This window comes from Oncorhynchus mykiss, chromosome Y (genome assembly GCF_013265735.2).
Source record: "Oncorhynchus mykiss isolate Arlee chromosome Y, USDA_OmykA_1.1, whole genome shotgun sequence".
Lineage (NCBI taxonomy): Eukaryota > Metazoa > Chordata > Actinopteri > Salmoniformes > Salmonidae > Oncorhynchus > Oncorhynchus mykiss.
In genome coordinates, this window is record NC_048593.1 from 2,482,232 (window position 1) to 2,503,019 (window position 20,788).

General features: G+C 42.9%; 1 non-coding gene and 1 pseudogene across 1 annotated transcript; one reads left to right on the top strand and one right to left on the bottom strand.

The window, feature by feature from the left end:
• The first annotated feature begins 2,040 nt into the window (after positions 1–2,040).
• Positions 2,041–2,122, top strand: trnas-cga. Its single transcript has one exon. It is a non-coding gene; the product is annotated as a tRNA-Ser (tRNA).
• A 7,190-nt stretch (positions 2,123–9,312) lies between these two features.
• LOC110509296 lies at positions 9,313–15,428 on the bottom strand (annotated as a pseudogene).
• Between the last annotated feature and the right edge of the window lie 5,360 nt (positions 15,429–20,788).

Genomic DNA, 20,788 nt, shown 5'->3' on the forward strand with positions numbered 1-20,788 from the left:
GTGGCTAGGAGAGGGTCCTCCTCTTCCTGGTGCCCCTCCACGTCCTCTTTCTCTCCATTGCTGTTGCTGCGGGGAGAGTGGTTTCGTGCAATATCTGGCATAGTGACCGGGAATTCCGCAGTTATACCACTGGTAGTTTCCCCCTCTGTATGGTCCAGTGTAGGGGCCTCGTTGAGCCCGTTGCTGTTGCAGGATATACCGCTGTGGGGGAGGGTAATGGGGTGGTGGGGCTGCCTGCTGTTGGATCATCTGAGAGACAGTCTGTGCTACGATCTGAGTGTAATCTGGCTGCTCCCCTTTGTCTTGAGTTTCTATTGCAATCATTTGTTTGGGCGTGGTGGCTGCAGACATTTTATCTAATTCGTCTGATAATGTGTATAATGCGTTATCTAGGTTTTAGTCAGTCCTTTGTGTGGTGTTTATCCCTATCTTTGTATACCCAGCCCGTCCTTGATCGAGACCAGGGATGTACTGTGGTGCTGGCTCAAACTTCTCTCGCCCCCACCCTGGCACAGAAAGATCTTATCAGTAATGTGGTTGCAGTTACGTGTGTGCCTCTCCGGCATGTAATTCTAATCTGTTCAGCGATTTGTTTAGGTAATTTTCTAGAAATGATTCAGCGATTTCCTTTTGGAACAATATATCAGTGAATATATGCGGTTCTATAACAATTTTCAGAGTAATTCTAGCTCTGTAGGAAATATAGATAGAATTTCTAGAAAACTTGAGTTGTTCAGTGAATTATTTAAATACTTTCTGTAAATAATTCAGTCACTTCCTTTATGAACTTATATCAGTAAATTTGAGCGATTCTATAGCAATTGTCAGAATAATTCTCTCTTTAGAAAATATGGATAGAATAAAAAAAACAAAAATCAGTGTGTAGCTTTTAGCGTCTGTCAAACAAAGTCTGTACTAAGCTCGGCGGCTTATTTAAATACTTTCTAGAAACAGTTCAGTAAGTTCCTTTATGAACTTATATCAGTAGATGACACCTAGTTAATATGAGTAGTGAATAACTATCGTATTTTTAATATTCTGCAAAAACAGCTAGTTGATGAGAAAGAGAATCGCGCAATTTCACATGCGGGCCACAAACAGGCAAATAACAAAAAGCATCTCGGAACGCACAACTCGTCGGTCGTTGTCAGTGGATTGTATTGGCGGGAAGAACAAAAATATCGTCTGCAGGGTAATCGAAGTCGCCGCATCTAATGTCAAGTCACAGGTGAGCTGCCTTGTTAAACCCTAAAAATAAATAATAACACGATTGCGTTGAAATGACCCATTAAGCCATTTGTTAAGATTTCCCCCATGTGGACCTGTTGTCACTCTTACCCTGATGGTTGCTGATATTTCCAGACACTTTTTCGGTCTTATCTGAGGAATTTTATCATTTATATCAGAATGGCCATATTCTGAGGCCAGTTTAGCGCTCATTCAATGACGATTTACTACTCTTTCCATTGAAGGCCATATTCAGGTTAAATCAATGACTGGACTTTTTAATTGATAAAAACAAATGACTATTGAAAGTGCAAGTCAGTATCGTGCATAATTGTACTGGTCTCTGTGGTGATTTTAGAGCATTGTCCATATTTCTACTTTTACCGCATACTCTTTAACCCGATACCCAGTTACTGTGCTGTAGTCAGGATGGCTGAGCGGTCTAAGGCGCTGCGTTCAGGTTGCAGTCTCCCATGGAGGCATGGGTTCAAATCCCACTTCTGACAGTTGTTTAGTGCCTCTCAGGAGTCATGCTGCTTAGCAGTAATAATAAGAATGATGAAATAAGAACTTCACACAGTGAAATAACAATTCATAATGAACACTCTCAAATGCAGACCTTCTGGAGGTGAGCGAAGATCAAGGTTAAATAAGAAAACAGCTGTACTCAATTACGAATGAATGAGGGTAACATTTTGTGTTATTGCATTATAATGAGTTACTGCGTTATCTTTCAGTTGTTAAATTATCACTTTCTGTAGGCTATGCCTGTTGGCCCATTCACTCCTAACAAGCCTGTGTTCTTCTGTAAATGTTGTGGTGGCCGAGTGGTTAAGGCGATGGACTCGAAATCCATTAGGATCTTCCTGCGCAGGTTCGAATCCTGCCGTCAACTAAAAAAATTTGACCCCTCCGGAGGTGGAAGTTTAGTCGTGTTTCTTATACCAATCGCATCCTCTCAGATCTCCACAAGTACATAGGGATTAGTTGTCCATTTGGGATAGGACTGCAGGCCATCTATCCCACTTCACACCTTTACACACACCTTTACAACAACACGTTATCCAGCCTTCTAGCTCTATAGGCCACAGTAGCATAGGTTACAGGTTTGTAGTCAAGCCACAGATTTCAGGTGAGATCCCATGATACACTCAACAATACAACAACACGATTCTCATGAATAACCATTAAGCCATTTGCTAAGATTCCCCCCATTTTGACATGTGGAAACCTGTTGTCACTCTTACCCTGACGGGAAGCTCCAGACACTTTTTTGGTCCTATCTGAGGCATTTTTAAATTCATGTCAAAATGGCCATATTCTGAAGACACTCTTATAGTCTGCAGGGTAATCGAACTGGCCAAAAAAAAAAAAAAGTCAGATCTGTCCAAAACTTCATATATGTGATTAGGTAACCCCCATGAACTGTAAATCAGTCATTTTTCCCCAAAAAATTCAAAGGAAAAAAAAATCACACTAAAACACAACTTGGAAGGAGGGACGTATTGGGGTGCGTAGAGACAGACAGTGGCTGCAATAGTTAGCTTTGTTCGAGCTAAAAAAGAACCGTCAGACCTAGAGTTCAGAAACTTTAGAAACCTGTTCTAGACCTCCGGTCGATGGTGCGTGGTGAGTTAGGTGGCTCTAGAAGGTTCTCGGACCGAGAAACAGCCTCGTACATTTGCAATACCTTCAATTCATTTTGACCATTACGAAAATGACGACATTTAGAAAAGTCTCAGAGACGCAAGGCTAGGTGCATTGAAACCGGCTCGGCCCATGGAGACGGACCCCAACGTTTCTGTCCGATAGCTCGTTCAAGGACACCGTAGCAAGGCATGGAAAAAAGTGGATTTTCAGCACCAATTAGGGTTTTGCTCGGACACCAAATGACCTATCGAGCCGAAACTCGGGATTCGGGGTCGCCTCACATAGGCCTTCACATAATGTCCGAACTGGACCCGCAGCTAGAACGTAACTATGTGTTTTACCTTTTTATTATGTTTTAAACTGAAGGCGCTGTGAATTATGGGCCTGCTCTGACATGTGATAGTTGGCTTCTAAATCAGTAGGAAAAAGTGGGTTTGGTGTCAATTGATATCCGTTTGGTGTCATAATGACATCTAATTGACTGATGGACACTGACTTGCTAGTTGACTTTTGTGCATTTGCAATATGTTTAAACGGAGAGGGACCATCACCAAAATGGCATTCTGAAATCAACACAAAAAATGGCATCACCAGTGTCTCCAGACTGTGCCGAGTTCAACGAGACGCCCCGCTTGACCGTAGCTCGTTCTGAGTGCAGCGAACTTGAAAAAAAGAAGGCCCAAAATGAAGCCTGCCCCACAATGTCATTTGATTTTGGGTGGCAGTGAGAGAACCGTTAGAGTGAGAAGCACAATTCGACCTCAGGTACGTTCCTGAGGTCCTCCCGATCCGTGCAAGCCTAACCTTGACCGTGTGGCATTAACCCTTCACAGTAAAAAGAAGGTGTTTACTTAAACAGCTTGCTTTGACTTCTCTCCCCATAGGAATACATTGCCTGCACCTCTAAATTCAACCTGAAGCCTATGTGGGTTATGAATGCCTTATGAACCTGTCTTCTATGACAGTCCATCAGACCACTATGAGGTCTACCTGTGTCAATTCTAAGCTTCCTGAAGCAACCTGAAGTGGTTAAAATCACCCTAAAAGTGTTTACCCATACCCTGCCTGCAGTTTGATAGACATAGTGCATTCAACCCTGTGTAGATCAGTCAATTATTAACGTAAAGACTTAAAACTCAGGATTCTGTAAGTGGCTATGTCAATCAAGACATGTTTACTTATAGCTTCCTGTGCCAACCGGAAGTGCCTTTAATTGGGTCACACTGTCTGTTTCGAAGGGTTAAAAAAGTCACATCTCTCCAAAACTTCATATGTGTGACTAGGTAACCCTTCTGAACTGTAAATCAGTCATTTCTCCCAACAGATGTCAAAGAAAAGCTCCCTCACACACACACAGGAAGGATGGAGTGATAAAGTGCGGTGCTTAAAGACACAGAGAGCAGGAAATGGCATTACCATAATCCCTAGGCCGTGCCGAGTTCAACGAGATATCCCGCTTGACCGTAGCTCGCTCGGTCTAGGCGCAGCGAACATTAGAATAGTAGGCCCAAAATGAAGCCTGCCCCACAACGTCATTTGATTTTGGGTGAGAGTGAGAGAACCGTTAGGGTGAGAAGAAAAATTCCACCACAGGAATGTTTTTAAGGTCCTCCCGATCCGTGCAAGCCTAACCTTGACCGTGTGGCATTGACCCTTAACAGTTTAAAGAAGGTGTTTACATCAAACAGTTTGCATTGACTTCTCTCCCCATAAGAATACATTGCCTGCACCCCTAATTTCAACCTGAAGTCTATATGGGTTATGAATGCCGTATTAACCTGTCTTCGGTACCAGTCCATCAGGCCACTATGAGGTCTACCTGTGTTGATTCTAAGCTTCCTGGACCAACCAAGTGGTTAAAATCACCCTAAAAGTGTTTACCCATACCCTGCCTGCAGTTTGACAGACATAGTGCATTCAACCCTGTGTAAATCAGTCAGTTCTTAACGTAAGGACTTAAAACTCAGGATTCTGTAACAGCATACCCCAATGAGGATATGTGTTGATTTATAGCTTCCTGTTCCAACCGGAAGTGCCATAATTGGTGTCTCAGGGGCTGTTTCGAGGGGTTAAAAAAGTTTGATCTTTCCAAAACTTTGTGTGTGATTAGGCAACCCCCATGAACTGTAAATCAGTCATTTTCCCCAAAAAAATTCAAAGGAAAAATAAATCACACTAAAACACAACTTGGAAGTGTTAGGGAAGATTCAGAATTTGTTGGTAACATATGTAAGATGTTTTATATTTATCAAATGTGTGTAAGTTAATTCTCATCAGAATGGTATTTTTGTATAATACTGTGGGCAGGGTTGCAGTATCTGTTCTATGTCAAGACTAAGTTGCATGGCCGCTGAGAGGGGAGAGGTCAAAGTGTCATCATGTGTAAACATATCTTTTATTCCCTACCTTTTCTAGTGGGGAAAGAAGGGTTGCAGTGTTGTTTCTATCTTAAACTATAGCCTCACCCTCCTCTCCGTGAGTTTGTCCAGGAGTTTGTATTTAGAGTGGGTTGTATCTAAATGACAATTTGATATATGCCTGTTGATATGGAGGATTGGTTTATGGTTCTGGGTTTGGGAAAGGAGACAAAGCTGAACGATGAGTTATGTCTATGCTGTCTGACTATGTGTGTCTTTGCTATTAAAGGAACTCAGTTGCATTGTAAGGGGGCTCTCAGAGGATTCACTGGGAGACACTGAATCAATCTGAGAGTCACAGGGTTGTGATAGAGCTCATATAATTAAAGATGGACTTTGATAACTAACTCTGACTTGTGTGTGTGGTTTGCTCCCATGATTTGGTAAATAGAGGAAATTTCCACGACAGAAGGAGGGACGTATTGGGGTGCGTAGAGACAGACAGTGGCTGCAATAGTTAGCTTTGTTCGAGCTAAAAAAGAACCGTCAGACCTAGAGTTCCGAAACTTTAGAATCCTGTTCTAGACCTCATGTCGATGGTGCGTGGTGAGTTAGGTGGTTCTAGAAGGTTCTCGGACCGAGAAACAGCCTCGTACATTTGCAATACCTTAAATTCATTTTTGCATCACGAAAATGACGACATTTAGAAATGTCCCAGAGTCGCAAGACTAGGCGCATTGCGAACGTCTCGGCCCATATAGACAGACCCCAACGTTTCTGTCCGATAGCTCGTTCAAGGACCCCGTAGCAAGTCATGGAAAATAGTGGATTTTCAGCACCAATTAGGGTTTTTCTCGGACACCAAATGACCTATCGAGCCGAAACTTGGGATTCGGGGTCGCCTCAGCTAGGCCAACACATAACATAAGAAATGGACCCGCAGCTAGAATGTAACTACGTGTTTTATGGTTTTTTTATGGTTTGAACCAAAGGCGTTGTGAATTTTGGGCCAGCTCTGAAGTATGTAATAGTTGGCTACTAAACGAGTTGGAAAAAGTGGGTTTGGTGTCAGTTTGTATCAGTTTGGTGTCAGAATGATATCTAATTGACTGATGGACTCTTGTCCACTTGACTCTTGTCCATTTGCAATATGTTTAAACAGTGAGGTACCATCACCAAAAGCGACATTCTGAAATCTACCCTAACGAGCGATTGAGATGAACCAGAATCACTGCAAAGCCATCCCGAGTTCATCGGGCCAGTCAATCTCACATTCCTGCAGGATTTTTATAGCATGACAAATTCGTGATGGTACCTGCCCATTAAAACATATTGCAAATGCACAGTGACTTTGAAAAAGTAAGGAAACATAAACAAATGGACATAATGAAATCACCATTTTTTTATTTTTGGGTTACCAGTTGCACGTGCATTTGCAATATGATTCTATAGTGAAAAAATATCACCAAAGTGACATTCTGAAATCAACCCAAACGAGCAATTGAGATGACCCAGAATCACTGCAAAGCCATCCCGAGTTCATCGGGCCAGTCAATTTCACATTCCTGCAGGATTTTTATAGCATGACAAATTCGTGATGATACCTGCTCATTAAAACATATTGCAAATGCACAGTGACTTTGAAAAAGTAAGAAAACATAAACAAATGGACATAATGAAATCACCATTTTGTTATTTTTGGGTTACCAGTTGCACAACAATGCACGTGCATTTGCAATATGATTCTATAGTGAAAAAACATCACCAAATGGACATGATGAAATCAACACAACGAGTGATGGAAATGAACAACTATCACTGCCCGGCCATCCCGAGTTCATCAGTTCAGTCAATTTTGGCCCCCAAAAAAATTGACTTTTGACTTTGACTTTTGACTTCCTATGAAATCATATTGCAAATGGACAAATCATGTTCCTTATGGACAAGTAAAAAAAAAAAATTATGAAAATAACATTTTACAAAAGTATATTCATACACTTCTTACACATGATTAATTGTCTTAAAATCGAAACAATTTTGAAAAACGGTCCAGAAAGCACTTCTTTTCGTTTTTAAAGTTTAAAAAAAAAAATCACATTTTCGACTTTTGACTTCCTATTAAATCATATTGCAAATGGACAAAACATATGCCTTATGCACAAATAAAATAAATTAATAAATTATGATAATAAAATACGAATAAAGTATGTTGATACAGTTCTTATACGTGTGTAATTGACACAAAATTCGAAAGAATTTTGAAAAACGGTCCAGGATGCACTTTTTTAAAAACCTCTTACAGCCCCCCCCTACTTTGTGCAATTTCCGCCTGAAGACATACTCAAATCTAACAGCCTGCTCAGGCACAGAACCAAGGATATGCATATTCTTGGTACCATTTGAAAGAAAACACTCTGAAGTTTGTGTACATGTGAATTGAATGTAGGAGAATAACACACAATAGATCTGGTTTAGATAAAACAATGATAAAAAACATAAGTTTTAGTTTTTTGTATCATCATCTTTAAAATGAACAAGATAAAACAAACATTCAGATAGGATGATGCGGACAATTTCAGTGAAAAATACAAGAGGGCAACAGTACTTGTGCAAAGTTTCAGAATGATACCTTCCAAAATGAGTGCGCTACATGAAATTGTGTGGGTAACTGTATATTGGTTGGGGGATTTTAACGTTTGACTAAACTGGAAACGTCAAGGAGTGCATTGTTGTGCCCTGATCTGTCTAGGCTAGTCTTGCTGGGGGTAATGAAGGATAATTTAGTGATGTATTTCGGGGTATGCATCCAGGTGAGAGAGCTTTCTTGAAGAGGCTGGTTGTTTTAAACCGTCTCAGGCAAGCCGCATTGATTATTGTTCAGCGGCTGTAAATGTGGTGCAATATGTTCACAAGATTAGGTATCATTTAAATGTTTTATTCGATTATGCCGCTCTTCGGCTCCTGCTGGGTCATAGTGTGTCTACTAGAGGGGGTGGTGTATGGTGTTTGAATGCTAAGCTACTAAAATAAGAAAAATATTGATAAGATTACCGATTGTATTAAACAGAGAAATGTTGAGTGGTTTAAAATGTGTTAATATTGGATTGTGGTGGGATGGTCTAAAAGAGAAGATTAGAGGGTTGAGTGTTGACGACGCAAGACGGAGGAATTTTATTTTAAAGAGGGAGCGGATAGCTCTGAATAAACTAATTGACATTGAGCTGGAAAAAGTTGATAGGGTGGAGGGTTATGATGTGGCAGGCTTTATGAAAGCTCAGGCTGCTGTACATAACATTGAAAAGAGTGCATGTATGGGGGCAATGGGTCGGGGGGGGGGGGGGGGGGGGTGGCGATCAAGGCTGTGGTGAGAAGGTTTTATTGATGCAAAATTACCTGATGCTGAACGGAAAATGTATGGCAAAGATATGACGGTTAAGGAGATATTGGAGGACATCTTGGACAGTAATAGGAAAAAAAGTCTGGGATCAGATGGGCTGAAAAGTGAGTTTAATCATCAATTTGTGGATATTTTAGCACCTGTATTGTTGGACGTGTACATGGAACAGGCACAGATAGTTCCAGAATCATTGTCCGCAGGATTGTTAAATATTATAAAACCAATGGAGCAGGGAGAAGCTGGAAAATTTGAGGCCTTTAAGTTCACGGAATACTGATAAGATTTTGGCAAGGGTTTTCGCTAACCGTGTTAATAAAGTGATGGGGAGTATCATATCTGAGTCAGACGTACAGCGTTCCTGGGAGGGATATTATGGATATTACTTGTACAATAAGGGATGCTGTTCGACATATGACTGTTGAGGGAGGCATAGTGCTTAGCCTAGATTTGAACAAGAAAACTAACTTGTGAAGTGTGAAAGTAGGCATGTAATGGAGATGCATGGATGAATTTAAAATGTGTGTAAGTGTTAAAGGTGCATCTAATCAAAAACAAATAAACCAGATCACAAAACAAAATGGTGCTTGTGGAGAGAGAGAGAGTGGCAGGACTGGGCACCAGGACCTTTTATCACCTAGTTGATCCCAAACCCAGGTGCAACTTGTCACCTTAACGACCCAATCAGATCCACCTGTCCCCAATCTGCAAATATAAACACAGAGGAGGAGGCAGGGAAACCGAGGGGGTATAACACCCACTCCTATGAAAAGCAGGAACTAACAAAGACCTGAAAAAATGCACAAATACAACTGATCAAAAACCATAACCAATAAAGGTTCAGACACAAAATAGTATACAAACCATAAAGGTAAGAGGCCCACCGTATGCCCATGATACCAACCCAACCAAATCACCTGACCCCAACCAACCTCAGCAACCACGGTACCTGGAAGCAACAATTTAAGAGAAAGAAATGGAGACCAAGTGACAGGAGAGCAGAAGCCAGAGCAACAGGAAGGACAAAATAAACCCTGTAAAGACCACCAACCGAAAATAAAAACAAACAACGAAGGCGACCGAAGATCGACGAAATCGGTGCACGTTAAAGCACATTATCCACACTTTTTACATGTCGTACATCCAAACGCCTGCAGGAACAAACACCAGCCCATAATCCTGCTTTTTAGGCAAAGCATGGTGTGCAGAAAAGTAAGTGGGTTGTGGTCAGTGTAAACCACAATAGGAACCACACACATACCTCAATATGCTTCAATGCCCAGATTAAAGCAAGGGCCTCTTTCTCCCCCACTGAATAGTTAAACTTTCAGGAAGAAATAACTAACAGGATGTTCAACACCCCCATCTGCTTGAAGCAACACTACACCTGCCCCTACGTTACTTGTATCCACATATAGGCTGAAGGCAGTTCAAATCATGGGGCAGCCAACACAGGGTCAGAACTAAGAAGCAGTTTCACATTTTCATAAGCACTCTGACAGCAGGAAGACCAGATTAAATCAGCCCTCTCCTTCAACAGATCAGTCAGAGATGCTACAACCATGGAGAAGTTGAAGCAAAACCCCCGAAAGTACCCAACCATACCTAGGAAGCGTTGCAGCTCCTTCTTGGTGGTGGGCGGTGGAAACAGATTGATAGTGGCCAATTTAGCCCGTACCGGGAGAACACGATCCTGCCCGCCCACTCTGCCGAGGTAGTTCACTGTTGCCTGGACAAACTCAGTTGGCAAAGTTCACAGTGAGACAGGCCTCAGCCAAATGTTCAAATAGAGTCCGTATCTGCACAAGATCAGGCTCCAAAGTGTCACTATAAAACAACCACATCATCTAGATAAACAGCACAGCTTTCAAGGCCAGAGGTCACCCTATTCATTAGACGCTAAAACATAGCAGGAACATTGCGTAGGCCTCAACTCCTGACCGAATAGGAGAAAAGACCCGAAGGAATAATAAAAGCAGATATTTCACGATCTCTTGATGACAAAGGCACTTCCCAGTAACCCTTCAGCAAATCAAACTTGCTGAAAAACCGGGCAGCACCAACCTGGTAAACACAATCTTCCATCCGTGGGAGTGGGTAACAGTCCGGTTGTCAGTGCAAAATCTAAGAAAGTATGCCATAAGATTGTTTGAGGACAGTGCCCCACATCAACATTTTCCACAATCATAGGTTTCATTAAATATTCACTTTTGGAAAATCTTCCGCTGATTTGTCATCCAAAGGGTCCCAGCTATAACATGTAGTGTCATTTTGTTAGATAAAATCCTTCTTCATATCCCAAAAAGTCGATTTAGTTGGCACCATCGATTTGAGTAATCCACTCGTTCAACATGCAGAGAAAGCAATCCGAAAATCTACACCTAAACTTTGATTCAACAAGTCAAAGTACGTTTCTAGTTAGTGCTCAGGTACCCTAAAATGTAATTAAACTATAATATTTCATACGGAAAGAAGTATGTTCAATAGGAAAGCAATATTAGCGGGTGCGCGTCCTCCTCATTGCACGCGCAAACACAGATTTCCAAACTGGTGTCGTTGTACACCAGTTTGGAAGTTACACCAGTTATTGAAGTTACAAGCCTGAAGCCAAGAACAAAGACTGTTGACACATTGTGGAAGCCATGGGAATTCCAATATGGGAGCTGGAATTGGATATTCCCCTATGCTTTCATTTCAAGAAGTTAAGGGAACATTTTGACGCTTGCCATATGGTTAGTGAGAAAGTCCATATTGCAAATGTACGGTCCCTTACTAGACGTCCGAAAACATTTGTAAAATTTGCGGACGGCGTCGGGCTGTGCGGCAGGGCCGGATCTTCCAGGAAGTCATCAAACGAACTCTTTCGGACATTCGGTTTCCGTTTGATAAAATATTCAAATTTTGGTCATTTTTCCACTGTCCCGGTAAATCCCACAAGAAGGCGAATGGAATCATATTGCGAATGTACAAAACATCACGAATCACGACGTGGCCTTATCTCCTAAACGGAAAAGACTTCGAAGACGAAACTTGGTGAGCATAGGTTTGGCATAATGGGCAGTTGGTCCCGAACAAGATGGCGTTTAGGCCTCAACATTTTTTGAGTTATGTCCATTTTCTGGGATTAAAGGTCAAAAATGAAAATAGAAAAATCATTTGACCGCTTCACGTCAAAGTAAGTGAACCTACGGTGTCAGTAAAAAAATAAACAGCCGTTTATCTATCGTCATTTAAGAGAAATCGTACAATGTCAAATTGGTGATGTTCAAAAATCTATATATTTTTTTAACAGTTACAAATCCAGTTGCAGCGTGTTCATATGAATCTTTTTAAAGTCTGCTTCGGAGCTCTGCGAGATTTCTGTGATAACACACACACACACACTAAACCCTCCGTAAATAAGTCAGTTCTTAACATAAAGACTTAACTCAATATTCTATAATTGCCTACCCCAAGGAGGATATGTGTTCACTTTCAGCTTCCTGTGTAAACCGGAAGTGCCTTAAAATGGTGTCATAGGTGCTGTTTCAAAGGGTTAAAAAGGTCAGATCTTTTCAAAACTTCATATGTGTGATTAGGCAACCCTCATGAACTGTAAGTCAGTCATTTCTCCCAACAGATGTCAAAGAAAAGCTATCTCTCACACACACACAGCAAGGATGGCGTGACAAAGTGCGGTGCTTAAAGACACATAGCCTGCAATGGATTTCCATATTCTCAAGGCCGTGCCGAGTTCAACGAGATGCCCCGCTTGACCATAGCTCGCTCTGAGTGCAGAGACCGTGAAAAAAGTAGGCCCAAAATTAACCCTGGCCCTAAATGTCATTTGCTTTTGGGTGACAGTGAGAGAACCGTTAGGGTGAGAAGCACAATTCCGGAGTCGCCCGTCTGTCCTGAGCTGCCGGAGTCGCCCGTCTGTCCTGAGCTGCCGGAGTCGCCCGTCTGTCCTGAGCTGACGGAGTCGCCCGTCTGTCCTGAGCTGCCGGAGCTGCCCGTCTGTCCTGAGTTCCCGGAGCCGTCCCTCAGCCAGGAGCTGCCGGAGCCGTCCGTCAGCCAGGAGCTGTCCGGTGCTGCCGGAATCTCCTGTCCATTCGGGACCCATTGCTAGGGTCCCCAGTCCGAGGTCGGCGGCGAGGGTCACCGGTTGAGGAGGCGGACAAAGACGATGGTGGAGTGGGGTCCACGTCCCACGCCAGAGTCGCCACCGCGGACAGACACCCACCCACACCCTTCAGGTTTTGCGGCCGGAGTCCGCACCTTTGCGGGGGGTACTGTCACGTTCTGACCTTAGTTCCTTTGTTATGTCTTTGTTTTAGTATGGTCAGGGAGTAAGTTGGGTGAGTTTGTCTGTGTTCCATTTTCTATGTTGTGTTTTGTGTTTGGCCTGGTATGGTTCTCAATCAGAGGCAGGTGTCGTTTTTCCCGCTTGTGTTTCGTAGGTGTTTATTTTCTTTGTCTGTGTTCCACACGGAACTGTTTCGGTTGGTTATTTCACGAGTCGTTTATTGTTTTGTTTCAGTGTTCACTTGTTTTAAAAAAGAGCATGAACACGTACCACGCTGCGCATTGGTTCTCCGATCCTTACTACTCCTCGGAGGAGGAGGAAGACAGCCATTACAATCACCCACAACTTTTGCTGTGAGGCGTCCATTTCCTCAACAACTGGTATTTTGGGTATAAAAGTAATCTTTATGGAACAAAAGGAAAATTTTCTGTGTAACTGGGAGTTTCGTGAGTGAAAACATCCAAAGATTTTGAAAGGTAAACGGTGAATTTGATTGCTTTTCTGATTTTCGTGACCAAGCTTCCTGAAGCTAAGTGTACATAATGCTATTCTAGGCTATCGATAAACTTACACAAACGCTTGTATTGCTTTCGCTGTAAAGCATAATTTCAAAATCTGACACGACAGGGTGATTAACAAAAGGCTAAGCTGTGTTTTGCAATATTGCACTTATGAGTTCATTAATATTAATATTTTTTAGTAATATTATTTGACTGTTATGCTATGCTATTCAGCAGTTGCTGATGAAAATGATCCCACAACAGGGATGGGTAGCGTCAAGAAGTTAATGTCCATTACTAGTGTCCAATTAGCTACTTTTACTAGCACGTTTAGTTCACATGTCCAAAAGCTGGCGCTGGTCCAGGCAAACTCGGACGAAAACTTCAAAAAGTTATATTCCAGGTCGAATAAACTGGTCAAACTAAGTAGAGAATCAATCTTCAGGACGTTATTATCATATATGTCCAATAACGTTCCAACCGGAGCATTCTTTTTTGTCTACCGAGTAATGGAACGCATGGTGATGAGGAATACGCCTAACAAGGTACTTGCATTCTGCCAGACCACTGACTCAAATAGCTGCCTTCCGGGCCCCACATCACACTAGAGGCTTCATTCCACATTCTACTGACTGTTGACATCTAGTTGGAGTCGTAGAAAGTGTGAACAGATCCATATCTTACTGGGATGTGAATAGGCGAGGAGTTGAAAATCAACCAGCCCCAGAATTTCCACTTCCTGTTTGGAAGTTTGCCTGCCCTATGAGTTCTGTTATACTCACAGACATAATTCAAACAGTTTTAGAAACTTCAGAGGGTTTTCTATGCCTATATTAGCATCTGGGACAGAGTAGGAGGCAGTTCACTATGGGCACGCAATTCATCCAAAGTCAAAATGCTGCCCTCTATCCCTAAAAAGTTTAAACTTGGTCACAAATGGGTCTTTCAAATGGACAAATGACCCCAAGTATACTTCCAAAGTAGTGGCAAAATGGCTTAACCCTCCCGTTGTTCTCATTCTGTATACACCCCGTGTGCTCGACCCGCCTTGACTAAACCCCCATTTAGCACATGTGTGACAGTATGCATGTACACAGCCTTTACAGATATATTTCTTACACCTGCAGCACACAGTATGTGTTTTACAGTCATTCTTTGGTGGGCGGATCTGACACCTCTTCCTCTTACTTGCCCCAGCTGGGGAAGTGGCTGGGGGCTCCTCAGGTTGCTCATGAGATCTAGCCCTCTGAACAGCATTCACAACTGCTGCAGATGCGTCTGTGTAGTGTAGATGCTCCCTTCTTTCGATGAATGGAGTTACAAGTGCCTTTCCCAGCTGCTCTTGTTGCGCTTACGAGGCATCCAGCTCGGGTTGATCTCTCTCCATATCACAATGGCATTGTAGGAGGAAACATCAATGATGTTGTGGAAGATGACCAGGGGCCAGCGGGCAGTCACCCTTCTGCTGCTGTACGTTCCAATCACCTTATCTAGGTTGTCCACACATTCTTTGTTGCAGTTGTAGTCTAGGATCATGGCTGGCTTCCTGTCCTGGCGATGGCTAATTTCAGCCTCTGTGTGCAGTGTGCTCAGAAGTAACACATTCTTGTTTTTCTTTGGGAGGTAGGAAACTAGAGTGGTAGTGGGCGTGAAGGCAAACTTTGATGAGAAGACCTCTCTTTCCTTTGACGCAAGCAGTGCAGGTGGGAGCTCAGACTTGTCCTTTCGAACTGCGCCCACCATGGTGACATTCCTCTTCAGGAGCTGCCGTCCGAGTTCATAAGAAGTGAAGAAATTGTCACTTGACATTGTGACCCCTCAGTCCCTCTGTCACATCAAGCACAAACCACATCCCCTGGTTCTTCTCTGGGCCTCCACTGGTCGGCTTCCTGGTGTAGACTTGCATCTTCCAAGCGTTGCTGGATTTGGTGTCGCAGGTCCACCCATAACTTGATCCCATATTTTTCTGGCTTGCTGGGCATATACTGCCGGAAAGGACAATGACCTTTGGCAAGAAGAGATTAGCATCATCGGTAATTATTAGTATCAGTGTCACACAGAAACAGTCACAGAAGTCAGTGGTGAAAATCACTTTTAATATATATATACTGTATATACATATATATATTTAATATCTCTGAATGGAACCAGTTGCTCATCCACTGTCACGTCAGGACCTGGCTTGTAGAGGTATGGCAGCCGCTCAACCCACTTTTCCCAGACCTCTCAAACGGCTGCCAGTTTGTCTGTCCCACATCTTGCAGGTCTTGACTCATGGTCATGAAATCGTAGCAGTCTTGAGTAAGTGTGAAATACTTTTAGTTGCATGTTGGCACGGAAAATGGCCCTTCCACTCCCTGCATCCCATAGACTAGCGGCAGCCTCACCTCGGGACATGTATACACCTGCTAAGATTAGCAGCCCTATATAGGCATGCAGGTCAGTATCATCCATCCCTTTCCAGCTATCTCCAGATTTGTCATGTCCAGGATGATTTTTTTTATATTTGCCGGTGTGATAAACAGGTAGAATGTTGAGTCCATGTCATGGGCATGGGAAACGGCATACGTTGTAGGTCCTGGGGTCATCTACATTACCTTATGTTCTGCCATTCTTCCCTGTTTGTGATATGCCACTGAGGACCATTTGATTTTGCCATTTTTTGACAGGAAAGTCTCGCTTTCAGGGTGAGAGATATCGTCTCTCCAAAAGTGAATATTTAATGAAACCTATGATTGTGGAAAATGTTGATGTGGGGCACTGTCCTCAAACAATCTTATGGCATACTTTCTTAGATTTTGCACTGACAACCGGACTGTTACCCACTCCCACGGATGGAAGATTGTGTTTACCAGGTTGGTGCTGCCCGGTTTTTCAGCAAGTTTGATTTGCTGAAGGGTTACTGGGAAGTGCCTTTGTCATCAAGAGATCGTGAAATATCTGCTTTTATTATTCCTTCGGGTCTTTTCTCCTATTCGGTCAGGAGTTGAGGCCTACGCAATGTTCCTGCTATGTTTTAGCGTCTAATGAATAGGGTGACCTCTGGCCTTGAAAGCTGTGCTGTTTATCTAGATGATGTGGTTGTTTTATAGTGACACTTTGGAGCCTGATCTTGTGCAGATACGGACTCTATTTGAACATTTGGCTGAGGCCTGTCTCACTGTGAACTTTGCCAACTGAGTTTGTCCAGGCAACAGTGAACTACCTCGGCAGAGTGGTCGGGCAGGATCGTGTTCTCCCGGTACGGGCTAAATTGGCCACTATCAATCTGTTTCCACCGCCCACCACCAAGAAGGAGCTGCAACGCTTCCTAGGTATGGTTGGGTACTTTCGGGGGTTTTGCTTCAACTTCTCCATGGTTGTAGCATCTCTGACTGATCTGTTGAAGGAGAGGGCTGATTTAATCTGGTCTTCCTGCTGTCAGAGTGCTTATGAAAATGTGAAACTGCTTCTTAGTTCTGACCCTGTGTTGGCTGCCCCATGATTTGAACTGCCTTCAGCCTATATGTGGATACAAGTAACGTAGGGGCAGGTGTAGTGTTGCTTCAAGCAGATGGGGGTGTTGAACATCCTGTTAGTTATTTCTTCCTGAAAGTTTAACTATTCAGTGGGGGAGAAAGAGGCCCTTGCTTTAATCTGGGCATTGAAGCATATTGAGGTATGTGTGTGGTTCCTATTGTGGTTTACACTGACCACAACCCACTTACTTTTCTGCACACCATGCTTTGCCTAAAAAGCAGGATTATGGGCTGGTGTTTGTTCCTGCAGGCGTTTGGATGTACGACATGTAAAAAGTGTGGATAATGTGCTTTAACGTGCACCGATTTCGTCGATCTTCGGTCGCCTTCGTTGTTTGTTTTTATTTTCGGTTGGTGGTCTTTACAGGGTTTATTTTGTCCTTCCTGTTGCTCTGGCTTCTGCTCTCCTGTCACTTGGTCTCCATTTCTTTCTCTTAAATTGTTGCTTCCAGGTACCGTGGTTGCTGAGGTTGGTTGGGGTCAGGTGATTTGGTTGGGTTGGTATCATGGGCATACGGTGGGCCTCTTACCTTTATGGTTTGTATACTATTTTGTGTCTGAACCTTTATTGGTTATGGTTTTTGATCAGTTGTATTTGTGCATTTTTTCAGGTCTTTGTTAGTTCCTGCTTTTCATAGGAGTGGGTGTTATACCCCCTCGGTTTCCCTGCCTCCTCCTCTGTGTTTATATTTGCAGATTGGGGACAGGTGGATCTGATTGGGTCGTTAAGGTGACAAGTTGCACCTGGGTTTGGGATCAACTAGGTGATAAAAGGTCCTGGTGCCCAGTCCTGCCTCTCTCTCTCTCTCCACAAGCACCATTTTGTTTTGTGATCTGGTTTATTTGTTTTTGATTAGATGCACCTTTAACACTTACACACATTTTAAATTCATCCATGCATCTCCATTACATGCCTACTTTCACACTTCACAAGTTAGTTTTCTTGTTCAAATCTAGGCTAAGCACTATGCCTCCCTCAACAGTCATATGTCGAACAGCATCCCTTATTGTACAAGTAATATCCATAATATCCCTCCCAGGAACGCTGTACGTCTGACTCAGATATGATACTCCCCATCACTTTATTAACACGGTTAGCGAAAACCCTTGCCAAAATCTTATCAGTATTCCGTGAACTTAAAGGCCTCAAATTTTCCAGCTTCTCCCTGCTCCATTGGTTTTATAATATTTAACAATCCTGCGGACAATGATTCTGGAACTATCTGTGCCTGTTCCATGTACACGTCCAACAATACAGGTGCTAAAATATCCACAAATTGATGATTAAACTCACTTTTCAGCCCATCTGATCCCAGACTTTTTTTCCTATTACTGTCCAAGATGTCCTCCAATATCTCCTTAACCGTCATATCTTTGCCATACATTTTCCGTTCAGCATCAGGTAATTTTGCATCAATAAAACCTTCTCACCACAGCCTTGATCGCCACCCCCCCCCCCCCCCCCCGACCCATTGCCCCCATACATGCACTCTTTTCAATGTTATGTACAGCAGCCTGAGCTTTCATAAAGCCTGCCACATCATAACCCTCCACCCTATCAACTTTTTCCAGCTCAATGTCAATTAGTTTATTCAGAGCTATCCGCTCCCTCTTTAAAATAAAATTCCTCCGTCTTGCGTCGTCAACACTCAACCCTCTAATCTTCTCTTTTAGACCATCCCACCACAATCCAATATTAACACATTTTAAACCACTCAACATTTCTCTGTTTAATACAATCGGTAATCATATCAATATTTTTCTTATTTTAGTAGCTCAGCTTTCAAACACCATACACCACCCCCTCTAGTAGACACACTATGACCCAGCAGGAGCCGAAGAGCGGCATAATCACATAAAACATTTAAATGATACCTAATCTTGTGAACATATTGCACCACATTTACAGCCGCTGAACAATAATCAATGCGGCTTGCCTGAGACGGTTTAAAACAACCAGCCTCTTCAAGAAAGCTCTCTCACCTGGATGCATACCCCGACATACATCACTAAATTATCCTTCATTACCCCCAGCAAGACTAGCCTAGACAGATCAGGGCACAACAATGCACTCCTTGACGTTTCCAGTTTAGACAAACAAACGTTAAAATCCCCCAACCAATATACATTTACCCACACAATTTCATGTAGCGCACTCATTTTGGAAGGTATCATTCTGAAACTTTGCACAAGTACTGTTGCCCTCTTGTATTTTTCACCGAAAATTGTCCGCATCATCCTATCTGAATGTTTGTTTTATCTTGTTCATTTTAAAGATGATGATACAAAAAACAAAAACTTATGTTTTTTATCATTGTTTTATCTAAACCAGATCTATTGTGTGTTATTCTCCTACATTCAATTCACATGTACACAAACTTCAGAGTGTTTTCTTTCAAATGGTACCAAGAATATGCATATCCTTGGTTCTGTGCCTGAGCTACAGGCTGTTAGATTTGAGTATGTCTTCAGGCGGAAATTGCACAAAGTAGCGGGGGGGGGGCTGTAAGAGGTTAATTAAAATAGCAACCCCACAAGTCCTCTCCCTACCATTATTAAAATAAAGCAAATCCATCCATCGCTTTCTTACTCCATCCACCATACTGTCAGGCCAGTGTTTCTTGAAGGCATGAAATAACCTGAAGTAGGCTTACTGTCTGGTCTAACTTTTCCATATCTCTTAGTCTCATTAATATTTGACAGATATAACTCCTACATGAGTATGATGTTTATTGTTTCCATCATCAAGACCCAGTCTTTTTCTTCTTGATCTTGACCAGCCTCCTTCGCTTCTTTCCTCCCTCTTTGGACTTCATCTGAGGACACGTCACGCACAGAGTCCTTACTCTACGAGGATTCACCCTTCACCTCCATATTTTTAGGACTAGCGTCAGATATAAAACGTTCATGATCAGCATCCCCTGCACCTTCAGACAGATCCGTGGCCGACACTCCTCCTCCACCCTCCGGCTCATTTCCATGCTAGACCCAATTCCATCTGCCACAGTAGATTCATCACCCTCTTCTCCTTCACCATCCTGGCCTCCTTTTTCTCCCTCCCGTCCTCTCCTCCGTCACACTCTCTTCTACCACCACCTCCTGTTATTCCATGTCATCACCGTCTGTCGGCCTAGTACACGTGCAGTGGATGCCTCTCACCACACCCATTGCAAGGTCTTCCCAATTTCGCGACGCACTCTCGCATAATGCCCTTGTATTCTGCATCTCCGTTATAAAAAAATCATGGCAATTCCGGACTACGTGGCCAGGCTGAATACAAATTCGTCACACTTTAACTTGCCTGTCGTGTATCACACGGAATTATTCAGCCCCCTCCAACATCTCGAACTTTGCAGAATACGGTAGTGAGTGCATCACGTCTGTGTACCGGACCTTGCAGAATCTTGTGACATCCGCTATCTCCGTTACCAGCCATAATTTCTTATAAATCAGAAACCGCCGACACACCCCATCCTTCCAATTTGGCAACAATAGCATCATCGCTAATATACACAGATAAATTCATGAAGGACGCCACCAGGTCATCCGATGAAATGTTCCTCGCCATTATCGTACACGATTTGATTTTCAGTCCATCCATCAGTTACTCCTTCCCATGGACATGCGACATCGTTATCTAGTACTCCTGATCCCCCTTGCATCTGCACCCTGTCACTCCTCAGCATGCCTTCTCTATCCCTCGCAGCAATTCCATCATTAGTTTACGATTCCCAGTGATATCCACCTCCACAATACAAGCCCTATCATAGGATTTCTCCCTCGACGGTGGTGCACCATGATTATTTACTTCATGTCCTGCACTCTTTCAGTTTCCTCGCGGTGGTCATAGAAGCCAT